At 33.8% G+C, this 12,715-nt stretch overlaps 1 long non-coding RNA gene across 12 annotated transcripts in view; it reads left to right on the top strand.

Annotated features, from left to right (window-relative positions):
* LOC308610052 overlaps positions 1-12,715 on the top strand; it is a 1,140,458-nt gene that overhangs the window by 61,016 nt on the left and 1,066,727 nt on the right. Inside the window, exon 3 of one of the 12 annotated variants that reach the window (XR_014014404.1) lies at positions 2,306-3,402. The exons of 10 other annotated variants lie outside the window; for them this stretch is intronic. This is a non-coding gene — a long non-coding RNA (uncharacterized lncRNA). Of the gene's footprint in view, positions 1-1,699; positions 2,054-2,305; positions 3,403-12,715 lie in introns of those variants that run through there. One more of the 12 variants, XR_014014405.1, reaches the window with a different exon arrangement.

Genomic DNA, 12,715 nt, shown 5'->3' with positions numbered 1-12,715 from the left:
AAAAAAAATTATGTCGAAATATAGAAGATATCTAAAAGAACCAAATTTAACCTCTAGAGATGAAAGGTGCAGTTATTGAGATTAAAACAAAGCAACAAACAAATCATTTGATAGGTTTTGTGAGTTTGAAACTTTATTGTTTGAAAATTTGTTTTCATTTGTTCTACCAGTCAGACCTGGTAGAAGAAACAGTGTTTCTGGGTAAGAGATGGTGAAAATACCAGTCCTCCAGTTAGTTCACTGTCACTCTCAGAGAGCTTAAAAGAGAACTCAGTGTGGTCAAACAGTAGCCCAGAGAATAAGTTGGAGGGGGTTATTGCTGGAAGTGACAAAAATAAGACATGGCTTCCACTTTGGGGTGTCTTCCATTGTAAAAGAGGCAAGAATGAGGATGAACCATAAACTCTTCCCATGCTGAAGCCACAGAGTGAACCCATCCCATGTTATTAGAGGCCACTGATATCAGAGGCAGAAGACCAGGATCATAATTGCTAATGGGCAGCTAATTGTGCTTGTAGTCAGAGGAGGGTCTCCCTCTTTTCCCCTTTTTCTTTTTAATTCTAAACTCAGGGTTATAATTAAACAAAACAGGAATTTAGAGAAGAGCATGTGGGAAGCTTTTTGGCTATTTGGAGTTGTTGCTTTGAACAAATATCCCCCCAATAAAAATAATAACATAATAATAGTAGTACATGAAATGTCCATATATTTACTTAAATGAATTCTTTAAAATTAGATGTAATTTTTGGTCTAGACTGCAAAAGCATTAAATTTCCCTTGTAGTAGTTACTGAAAAAAAATTAAACATTTAAATTTTTTTACTTCATCAAGATTGAATTTCTCAATCAAACCACATATGATTAACCTGGCTTTCCAATGTATCTTTTATAACAGACACATAATCTGATAATAAACATGGCATTGTTTTCTAAATTTTTTTTAAATTAATTTATTTATTTTTGGCTGCGTTGGGTCTTCGTTGCTGCACGCGGGCTTTCTCTGGTTGCGGCGAGCGGGGGCTACTCTTAATTGCAGTGCATGGGCTTCTCATTGTGGTGGCTTCTCTTGCTGCGGAGCACGGGCTCTAGGAGCGCGGGCTTCAGTAGTTGTGGCTTGCGGGATCTAGAGCGCAGGCTCAGTAGTTGTGGCACACGGGCCTAGTTGCTCCATGGCATATGGGATCTTCCCGGACCAGGGCTCGAACCCGTGTTCACTGCATTGGCAGGCGGATTCTTAACCACTGCACCACCAGGGAAGCCCTTCTAAATTATTTTTAATGACATACATGATAGAACACGAGAGGATCTTGGCCCATTTAGCAACCCCCATACTTTTATTTTAATGGAACATATAGTTTAGGTAGAAAATATAGCCTAGTGGATTTAAAAAAAATGATCTTTGGAAATGAAAAATAATGGAACTGCAAGATTATGTATAAATTAGAGACTATAAGGATTTGATTTATTTGAAGTACAGAGTCCTTAAATTGTGCTTCTGGTTAATAAACTGGCTTTAGACATTGGACAAAGGTCTGTAATTTCTTCTTCTACAGTCTGGTATTTCAAGAGCTACCAAGAAAACACTGCTGAATGGCTTTAGGTCTCAGAAGTTAAGACACAAGAGAAGTCAGATATCACCACTATGGTGGTAAATTCCCTCTATGCAAAACAATTTTTAAAAATTCCACTTCTCTCATTAGAATACCACAGTGCAGAACTTCCGTGGTGGCGCAGTGGTTAAGAATCCGCCTGCCAAGGCAGGGGACATGGGTTCGAGCCCTGGTCCAGGAAGATCCCACATGCCCAGAGCAACTAAGCCCGTGTGCCATAACTACTGAGCCTGCATGGCACAACTACTGAAGCCCACGTGCCTAGAGCCCGTGCTCTGCAGCAAGCGAAGACACCGCAATGAGAAACCCACACACCGCAATGAAGAGTAACCCCGACTCGCCGCAACTGGAGAAAGCCCACGTGCAGCAATGAAGATCCAACGCAGCCAAAAATAAATAAAAATTAATTAATTAAAGAAGAAAAAAAGAATACCACAGTGCAATGTCATCATTCCTCAAGAAAAAGTGCCATATAATTGTGTTCTCTGTCTTCAGTGTTATGCAGTAAGACAAGATCTGTTTTCTCCAAGTCCCCCCTCCCTTTTTTTGGTCATTTCCCCCTCCTAGAAGAGAGCCTTAGCTTAGATGAGAAAAGAAAGTTTCTATTATCATAACACCAAATAAAGGCTATCAACATTTGCAAGAGAAATTTTGATTGTAGATGTTTAACTGAAAGATTAAAACATATTTCCATAGGACCTTCAAGGTACCTGACCTCTCCCACAGCCTATCTTGCTGAGAAGATGAAAGGAGCCTATTGACTGCTAATCAAGCCTTGCAGAGTAAGAAGAAAGCTAAAAAAAACCAAGGTCATGGTGAAGAGGAGAAAAGTTAGGGAGAACCTACAGAGATGCAGCTTTAAGCTGAAACCTGTATAGACTTTAAATGGAAAAGAGGAAAACACTATCCATGCTCTCCACTGTTCTCTATGTGTTTTGTATTGTAAAGTAGGCTTTTCTTCTAGTAACAGACCCACTTTTATGCTCTTCCAGATATTCAAGTCTACATAAATAAGGATTTATATACTTGTGGTCTTGTCTGAGATTACTGTACTGTGACATAACATATGGCTGTGCCTCCATCTAAGACTACCATAGAAATTAGCCAAGAAATACTCCACCGTTTATCTAAACTACCAGATTGTTGCTGAGGAAGGGGAGTGCTCACAGCTTTTGTATATTGATGTAATGAATGCTCTTTCAGCAGGGGAGTAACTTGAGAAAAGTAGTAATCTTGGCCTGGAAGCACTGGCTGAGTGTCAAGTTTGAGAATGCATGGTTTAACATGAATGCCTAGGTTAATACTTTCTAGTGAGTTTATTAGTTTCCCATAGGAAAATTTCACAAGCTGTTATCAGGCTCTGAAGAGAGGGAAGAAGTCTGGGGAAGGTCATTTGTGTATCTGCATCATCCAAAATGGATGATAGAAGGGAAATTAGATCGTTTCTGAAGACAGAGGAAAAGTCCCTGAATGATATGGCAATATTGATGGGGGCTATGCAGTTGATACAGTATTTGGCTCCAGCTACATTTGAAACAGGGCTTGAAACTAGTGAAAAGACAGCCAGTAGGTACGTGAGAAGAAGAATGCATTATTTAGGAATTCATGATTCTCTGCCATTCTCAAATAATTCATTGAATAGTTAATTGAGAGGATGGGTAAGGGAAATTGATTAAATAAGCTTTAGAGGAACTGATATAAATTATTTAGTGGTCAGTGTATATTATGATGGATTTAAGAGATTTTCAAGGGTAATTTTGACTTTACTCCCTTAAACAATATTTTCCACTGATTTTAGCACCTAATCAAATATCAGAGTAATATTTGACTCCAATTTATGGACAGATTTGAATATACAAAATCTTAAGTAACCTAAGAATGGAAGGCAAGTTTAAAGAGAAGTTATAAGGTATGAATACAAATTTTTCCTCTCAATAAGCAGTGCAAAAGGAGAACTACAGCTGTAGAACCCTAGAGTTCGTAGAGCTTTTCAGTGTGATTGAGCCATCAGAGATCAATGTTTTATGGTACCATAGTAGGAAATCCTATATTGTGATATCTTAGTATCGAAGTTAGTAATCTTATTCAATTGTGATGGTATTGTAAAAGACTAAGAAAGTTAGGATGTGTGTGTGTTTGTACTAAAGGAAGTTGAAGAAGAAACTATTAATCATTAATTTACTCTATCCCAAATTCAGAATTCAGAAGTTGGCATGGTATAGATTCAGGAATTTTTTTGTCTGTGTTAGATTTAAGGAAGGAGTGAATATTATTTGATACCCATAGGAAGACTAAACCTAAAGAGAATATAAATACTTTTTTCTAGTGAGATTTTTTTTTCCTTTGAAAAAATGCTTCAGGGCAACACTAGAGTCTAAACTCTTTGGGGACAGTGGCTACTGGTGAGAGTATTTGGAAGTGTAGGTATAGTTAAATAATAAACTTGATTCTTGGAGTTAAGGACTCAGAAAAAGCAAGAAAAGTTACTTCTCTAAGGGCAAGATCACGTTAAGGAAGTTAATTTGAAAATGTCATTTAACAGGTGTGAGTTTTGCGACACTTCAGTGAATATGTGCACCATGTTGTTTATTGACAAGGGGAAAAAGAATTACTTATGTCATTAACAAGACCACTTCTTACCAATCTTAAAGAACTAAAGATATTTGGAGAGTTCAGATGGTATTATAATTGGTTCATCCAAGGTTACTCCTAGAGTGAAATAAGTGGATTGGCATTCAGTATCTATTTGATCTATAGTCATTTCCCTTTATTCGAGGTTTCATTTTCTGCTGTTTCAGTTACCCACGGTCAACCGAAGTCCAAAAATATTAAATGGAAACTCCCAGAAATAAACAATTCATAAATTTCTGAGTAGTGTGATGAAATCTTGTATCATCCATCCACCCACCGGGGTATGGACCATCCCTTTGTCTGGCGTATCTCACCCCTTAGTCACCTAGTAGCCATCTTGGTTATAGAACTGACTGTCTCCGTATCACAGTGCTTGTGTCCAAGTCACCCTTATTTTATTTAATAATGGCCCCAAAGCAAAAGAGGAGTGATGCTGGCAATTTGGATATGCCAAAGAGAAGCTGTAAAGTACTTTCTTTAGGTGAAAAGGTGAAAGTTCTTGGTTTAATAAGGAAAGAAAAAATCACATGCTGAGGTTGCTAAGATCTATGGTAAGAATGAATCTTCTGTATGTGAAATTGTGAAGAAGGAAAAATAAATTCATGCTAGGTTTGCGGTCACACCTCAGATTGCAAAAGTTATGGCCACAGTGCATGATAAGTGCTTACTTAAGATGGAAGAGGCATTAAATTTGTACAATAAGATATTTTGAGAGAGGAAGGGACCACATTCACATAACTTTTATTATAGTATATTGCTATAATTTTTACATTTTATTATTAGTTATTGTTAACCTCTTACTGTGCCTATCTTATAAATTTTATCATAGGTATGTAAGTATAGGAAAAAAACACAGTACATATAGGATTCGATGCTTTCTGCTGTTTCATGCAACCACTGGGGTCTTGGAACGTATACCCTGAGGATAAGGGGGCTACTGCATTTTCTAGTGTACCTTCCTAAGGCAGAGGTTAGAAGTTAAGAAAAAAATATCCGAGACCCTCTTTCAGCTTGGGATCTTTATGTAAAAGAAATTCCACAAACTCAGTGCATTTATGTGAGACTTGGAATTTGAAAATAAGGAAAGGCAGTTATCCTGGTGCTTTAACTTTTGTGGCCAGCAAGCATCTCTATGGAGACATAAGTATTCATCTGTAGCATCATTCCTGTGTACTTAACTCCCGTAGGTGGTAAGCACAATAGCTGCTTTTCTTTGTGAGTTTAGATGGAAAATGTATAGACTCTATGTACATTTAATGACAATTATGAAGCAATAACAATTGTTACAATCACACAGGTCAAGAAATGGAACATTGGCAACAACCAAGAATCCCCTCCATGCCTTGCATCATCACAAAACCCTCCTCCCATAGCACAAACAATAACCACTTACCTAACTTTTATGTTAACCCATTCATTGTTTTTCTTTGTAGATTTATTACTTATGTGCACATTCCTATAATACTGTTGATAGATATTTGTGTTGTTTCCTATTTATGGCTGTCATGAACAGTGCTGAACAAGATACATGTTTATATATGTATCCTAGTACACAGGAGAACACATTTCTCTAGGGAGTGAACTTCTGGGTTACAGGGAAGTTTCAGGAATGAGATGCTGAGTCACAGAGAAAATATGTCCTTAAACCACAAGATAATGACAAGTGGTCAAATCAACTTACACTTCCAACAGTGGTGGTGATTCATATTTAAATTCCTTGACATTAGTTGTTATCATTTATTTTAATATTTCCTATCTAATCTGTGTGTAGTGGTACCTCATTATGGTGTGAATTTTAGTTTTCATGATTACTAGTGAAAATATAAATATTTTACAATTTTAAATATAGTTATTGGCTTTTGGGATTTGCTGTTTTTTGAAGGGTCTATTGAATTTTTGGCCTATTTTTCTATTGGGTTATTTGCCTTTGTATTCTTGCTTTTAAGAGTTTATTTCATTTTTGTAATTGAAGTATAGTTGATTTACAATATTATATTATGTTCAGGTGTAGAACATAGTGATTCAATATTTTTATAGATTATACTCTATTTAAAGTTATTATAAAATATTGGCCATATTTCCTGAACTGTAAATATATCTTTGTAGCTGATTTATTTTACACATTTTATACCTCTTTATCCCCTACCCCTATCTTGCTCCTTCCTCCTTCTCTTTCCTCACTGGTAACCACTAGTCTGTTCTCTATAACTGTGAGTCTATTTCAGTTTTGTTATATTCATTCATTTTATTTTTTAGATTCCACATAGAAATGATAACATACAGTATTTGTCTTTCTCTGTCTGACTTATTTCACTAATCATAATACCCTCCATGTCCATCCATATTGTTGCAAATGGCAGGATTTCTTTCTTTTTCATGGCTGAGTAAAATTTGTGTGTGTGTGTGTGTGTGTGTGTGTGTGTGTGTGTATCATACCACATGTTATTTATTCATTTGGCTGGTAGCAGGCACTTAGGTTTCTTCCATATCTTGGCTATTGTAAGTAATGTACATAATGCTGCTGTGAACATTGGGTGCATTCATCTTTTTGGATTAGTATTTTCGTTTTCTTTGTATATATACCCAGGAGTGGAATTGCTGGATCTTATGGTAGTTCTAATTTTAGTTTTTGAGAAACCTTCATACTGTTTTCCATAGTGGCTGCACCAATTCATATTCCTACCAGCAGTGTACTAGGGTTCCCTCTTCTCCACATCCTTGCCAACATTTGTTATTTGTAGTCTTTTTGATGATAGCCATTCTGACAGGTATGAAGTGATGTCTCATTGTGGTTTTGATTTTCATTTCTTTGTTGATTAGTGATGTGCATCTTTTCATGTGCCTATTGGCCACCTGTATGTATTCTTTGGAAACATGTCTATTCAGGTCTTCTGCCCATTTTTAATTGTTTTTTTTTTAATATTGAGTTTTATGAGCTGTTTATATATTTTAGATATTAACCCCTTATAGGTCATATCATTTGCAAATATTTTCTGCCATTTAGTAGGTTGTCTTTTCATTTTGTCAATGGTTTCCTTTTCAGTGCGAAAGCTTTTAAGTTTATTTAGGTCCCATTTGTTTATTTCTGTTTTGGTTTCCTTTGTCTTAGGAGACAGATCCAAAATAATATTGCTATTATTTATGTCAGAGTGTTTTGCCTATGTTTTCTTCAAGGAGTTTTATGGTTTCTGATCTTGTATTTAGGTCTTTAATCCATTTTGAATTTATTTTTGTATATGATGTGAGAAAGTGTTCTAATTTAATTGTTTCACAAGTAGCTGTCCAGTTTTCCCATCACCACTTATTGAAGAGACCTTTTTCCTATTGAACATTCTTGCCTCCTTTGTCTTAGATTAATGGACCATAAGTGTATAGGTTTATTTCTGGTCTCTCTATTCTGTTCCATATGTCTGTTTTGGTGTCAGTACCATACTGTTTTGATTACTGTAGGTTTGTACTATAGTCTGAAGTCAGGGTGTGAGATACCTCCAGCTTTATTCTTTTTAAGTTCTTTTCACGTTTGGAATAGTAGTCTCTCTATTGGTTTTATATGTTGCAGTGATCTTTTCAAACTCTGTGGCATGACCTCTCTTTTAACTATCTTTGTGTTTTCTTTTGTTGGAAAATATTTCTTAATTTAATGTGGGTAAATACATCAATCTTTTCCTTTAAAGCTTATACTTTTTTCCATCTTTCTACTTTGTAGCTTAAAGATAGCCTCCTATATTGTCTTTTAAAATATATTTGGTACCGTTTCACACTTAGGTCATTAATCCATCTGGAAATAATTTTGTTTACAATATGAAACAATTTTAATTATTTTTTCTTCATGGATACCCTAGTGCTCAGCATTTTTTAATCGAAAAGTTTGTTATGTCTTTGTTGAGGTGCTGTGATACCTCTGTTATGCAGAGTTGCCATGTGTGTGTGTGTGTGTGTGTGTGTACATATACATATATATATGATTTTGTTTTAATAATATATGTTTTGGTTTGTTTTTCTGTGTCTCTATTAAGTCTTCTTTTGGTTCATTTGTTTGTCTCTATATCAAAACTGCACTCTCTTTGTTACTATAGCTTTATAAGAACACTAAATATTCAGTAGAACAAGTTTTCCCACATTTATATTATTCTTCAAGTGTGTGGTGGGCTTTTGTAATCCGTATAAATTTTTAAAGAAGTTTTTCAGGTCCAAAACAAAATCTTTGGCATTTTCACTTAGATTTTGCTTACTCTATAACTTAATCTTTAGAGACTTAACATCTTTTCACTATTAAGATATCCAACTTATAAACACAAAATATATCTCTATTCATTTCTGATTTCTTCAAGGTCTTTGAAAAAGTATTATAATGTTGTCTGTAAAGGTTTTGTATATCTTATTGGATTTATTGCTACTTCAGCTTTTTGGTGCTATCTAAAAGGATTTTTTAATATCACTTTCTGTTTGATGCTATTATATAAAAATACAATTTATTTTTATTGATTTTTATCTAGAAATCTTATGAAACTCTCTTACAAATCCTAGCAATTTCCTGTACATTATTTTGTGTTTTCTCTGTACACAACAATATCATATATAAATAGAACAAGTTGTGTGTTTTCTTTTCTAATCCTTAGACATCTTAGTTCTTTTTCTTGACTTTCTCCACTGGCTAAACTCTCAAGTACAATACTGAATAGAGTGGTGACAGGGGGCATCCTTGTCTTGTTCCTGATCTTTAAATCTTTCATCATCTCACCTGTATCTATAATGTTACTCTATGGTAGATAGCTAATTTTCATTTAAGAAAGTTTCTGTTTCTACTTTGATAAGATTAGCTGCGGGTTTTTGTAAAATCACACACGACTGCTGAAATTATAAGAAACTTTTGATTTAATTTTTTTGTATGTTTAATTTTATTATTAATTTTGTTGTCTAAAATAATTTTGGTTGTCTGTCATGAAATTAGCCTTTTATGTTGGACTCAGTTTGCTTATATTATATTTATCATCTGTTTTCCTGGGTAAGGTCACCTCTAATTATCCTTTCTTATCCTGTCCTTTCCTGTCTTGAAATGAAGAAAATATTAAAAAGTAGTTGAATAGTGTTCCCTCTTTCTATTCTCAAAGAGTTTGTGTACTACTGGAATTCTTCCTTTCTTTAGAACACACTAGTGAAAAATCTTGGATTTCAGCTCTCTTCATGGTGAGAGTAGTGAGTGCTGATTCAATGTCTGTAATGTATAAATGTATGTATAAATTTCTATTTCTGTTTGAATCTATTTTGATGTTATATTTTTCTAGAGGACTGTGATTTTTATAAAATTTAAAATTTATTTGAAAACTCTTTGTTCACTTTTTCCTTTGTAAAGTCTGTAACATGTATGTGATATATGACCCTTTTACCTTTCTGATATTGGTTTCTTGTGCTTTCTATCTTTTTTTATTCTTTTTTGGTCTTGAGAAGACTCTCAAGTAGATAGCCATTTTTATTAGTATTTTCAACAGCCAAATGTTAGCTTTTGAATTTGTATTGTTTATTTTCTATGTCATTAATTTCTGCTCTTGCATTTATTATTTACTTCTTCCACTTTCTTTGGGTATGTCTCTTGAAGATAGCACATAGTTACATGTCATTTTATACAATCTGACACTTATTTTCTTTTCATTTGGAGCAGCCAATCCATTTGCATTAAATGTAGTTACTAATTTGGTTTAAATCTTCCTTTTTTTCCTACTTGTCTAAATTCTTTCATATTTTTCTTTTTCTTCTAGAATCATGAAATATTTATAGCAGTCTACTTTTACTCTATTAAGTTTGAAACTGTAAGCTCTATTTTATTATTTAATGACAATTTCTGTCAGAATTTACTAAATATTTAGAACTGAAAAAAAAAAACCCTTGCTGGGAACCTGTAAATCAGTACTTGTAATCTGTGTCACACACACACACACACACACACACACACACATATTTGAAAGGAAACTTATTAGAAATTAATTAGCTAAGTTTGCAACATAAGAATTAAATAGATTGTGCCATAGAAGAAGAGATAATTAATAAAACAAGTAGGACAAACAGAAAACAAACTATAGAGGGTATCAATAATCACCAACTTGTAGGAGGACTCACACTTCACACTATTTCCAAAAATAGTGGTAGGACAGCAAAATGGCATCACTCAATTGAAAACGATCTAAGCAGTTCCTCCAACAATTAAACATGAAATTACCATATGACCCAGCAATTCTACTCCTAGATGTATACCCAAGAGAAATGAAAACATATGTTCACACCAACTGAATGAGAATGTTTATAGCAACATTTTTCATAGTAGCAAACAAGTGGAAACAGTCAAAATGTCCATCAACTGAGGAATGGATGAACAGAATTGGTATATCCATACAATGAAATATTACTTGGCTATAAAAAGGAATGAAATACTGATGCATGCTATCACCTAGATGAACCTTCAAAATATTATGCTAAGTAAAAAAGTCAGTCACAAAAGACCTTATATTGTATGGTTCTCTTTCTATGCAATGTCCAGAATAGTGAAATCTACAGAGACAAAAAATAGATTAGTGGTTGCTTAGAGCTTGTGGGAAGTAGGGTGGGAATATAGGGAGGTGATGCCTAAAGAATATTAGATTTGTTTTTTGAAGTGATAAAAATGTTCAAAATTGACTGTAATGATGGTTGCACTTATATGTGAATATACTCAAAATCACTGAAATCTATAAATAGGTGAATTCGATGGTATGTGAATTATATGTCAGTAAAAAATGGGATCTAAATAGACAGTAGAGAGGATCAGTAAACTTCAATTTTGTTTCTTTGAAAATATAAAGAATGGTATTTTTTTATGTTCATAGAAGAGGAAGGCACAAACAAAACTATGAAAGAAAAGGGGTTTTATTTACATATATTTGGAGTTTTACTAATTATAGGAATAAAGTAAAGAGTATTATGCCATTAATATGAAAATTTATAAAAAATTGAGTTAAAAAATAAAATTAGCACAATTGTCTTAAGAGGAAATAGAGAAACATAGTATACTAACAACTTTTACATGAATAGGATAGTCTGGTCAAATGTCTACAAATCAGCAAACAAAGACACCAGGACCAGACATTTTAAAAGTGACTTTGCAAATCCTTCAGGACTCAAATTAACCTTTATCTTATATAAAATTTTTCAGAGAGTGAAACAAGAGGGTATACTCACTTTTTCAATATACAATAGCCAAACCAAAATAAATAAATAAAATATACAACACATCCGTTTATAGAGATCAATAAAACTATTCCAAATAAAATATTAACACAAGATTAATTTATATGTACAGAAGCAAAAGCCAGTGGAAAATACATTTGAAAACAAAAAAAGAAGTGGAAAATGTCTGCGTACAAAATACAAGAAAATCTGTACTCTCTGAACTTGCTGGATACAAGACTGATGTACAAAAACCAATAAGAATTTAAAATATTAGCAACAACCAGTAAGAAAATGTACTACTATTACTAAATACTATTCCATTAATACGTTTACTATTAAGTAAAAATATCATTGACAATAAAATAATAAATGTCAGGTATTTGAGAATAAATATAATAATGTGAGTCAAATATTCATGGAGAAAATGATGCTTTCTTAAAGGATGTAAAAAATTAAATGGAACACTTTGTAATATTCTTTGAAAACATGAATCAATATCTTATAATTGACCATGCCACTAACTTGTGTATGCATTGCTATTACAATGAAAATTGCAATAGATATTTTCATAAGCCATGACAAGCTAATTCTAAAGTTTATATGGGAGAGAAGTGTATTAGGCAGAGTTCTCCAGAGAAACGGAAGCAGAGCCAATAGGACATGTGTATGTGCAAAAACTCTGCAGGGCAGGGCAACAGGCTGGAGACTCAGAGAAGAGCTGATATTGCAGTGTGAGTCCAAAGGCAGTCTGCTGGCAGAATTCCCTCTTTTTGAGGGGACGTCAGTCTTCTTTCTATTAAGACTTTCAACTGATTGGGTTAAATGTTAATCTCATCTAAAAAAAATTCTTCACACAAATATCATGAATAATGTTTGACCAAATGTCTGGTTACCATGTCTTAGCCAAGGTGACCATTAGGTATAAGTAGGGAGTTGAAAGTAGCCAAAAATTTTTGAAGAAGTTATGAAAACATTAAGAAACATGAAGAAAGGGCAACCTATGCTACCTGATATAAACACTTAAAGTCATATTAATTAAAACAGTGTGGTACCGGCACAGCAAAGGTATAAGACAAACAAAATTGAACAGAATATAGGGCCCAGGAACATAGATAGATTAAAAAAAAGACTAATGTGGTAACATTACAGATTTGTGGAGAAAGGATGAACCTTTTAATAAATGGTGTTGAGATTATTGGAAATTCATATGGACAAAGGGTTAGACCCCTATCTTAAAGAAATGAGAAAATAAATTCCAGTTCAAATCAAAAATTA

This window comes from Mesoplodon bidens, assembly GCF_964165515.1.
Source record: "Mesoplodon bidens genome assembly, contig: HAP1_SCAFFOLD_81, whole genome shotgun sequence".
Taxonomy (NCBI): domain Eukaryota; kingdom Metazoa; phylum Chordata; class Mammalia; order Artiodactyla; family Ziphiidae; genus Mesoplodon; species Mesoplodon bidens.
Note: the sequence above shows the minus strand (reverse complement) of the source record. Positions and strands in the feature narration are given on the sequence as shown.